Consider the following 726-nt stretch of genomic DNA (forward strand, 5'->3'; position numbering starts at 1 on the left):
CAATGACTCTCTTATTTCAAAGAGCAAACATCTCTCCTTTTCTTTAAATCTCAGGCCACATTTTTAACTACCTTTTGCTAAACAAAGGCATATGGCACTCGCTGATAAGAGCTTAGGGCATGACAGCTGCTTGAGGGTGTTTCAGATTCAGACTCTGCTCTGACACCTCCGACAAGCAAGTTCAGGCCTTGGTGGCCCTGGGTTGCCTGGGTCTGCACTCTGGGAACAGGGAACCCCAGAGCCCCAATTTATAGAAGACAGTGTCCTGGTAACTTGGGGGCCTGAGATTGAATTCTATTGGCAGAAATAAAAGTAAAAAGTGTGGACAGATAGGAAAATGCAAGGTGAAGAGCCACAAGCATCTCGTTCTCCACAGAGGATTCTAAGCGCCCAGTTTCAGGGACTGAGAGGAAACATTCCAGGCCATAAACCCATCTCGGTACTTTGAAATGGTTTTATGAGGTGGTCCCTTTGGAAGCAAGCAGGGAGAACTGCCCCGGTGTGGACTCCTGCATGGCAATACCAGCTGAACACACATGGCTTATCTGCTACCCTCACGTATCAGTGGAGAGCCTCTCTTTCTGAACTGGGGAAGAGGTGCATTCACTGCTCATAGCAGATCCTTGCTATTTCTGGAAAGACAAGCCACTGAGCTCACCTAATCTTAGGATGCTCCTGGAAATGTTCTAAGGACTTTACTTGCCATATCTCTCTTTTTTTTTTTTT

This window comes from Colobus angolensis, unplaced genomic scaffold (genome assembly GCF_000951035.1).
Source record: "Colobus angolensis palliatus isolate OR3802 unplaced genomic scaffold, Cang.pa_1.0 Scaffold349, whole genome shotgun sequence".
NCBI classification, from domain to species: domain Eukaryota; kingdom Metazoa; phylum Chordata; class Mammalia; order Primates; family Cercopithecidae; genus Colobus; species Colobus angolensis.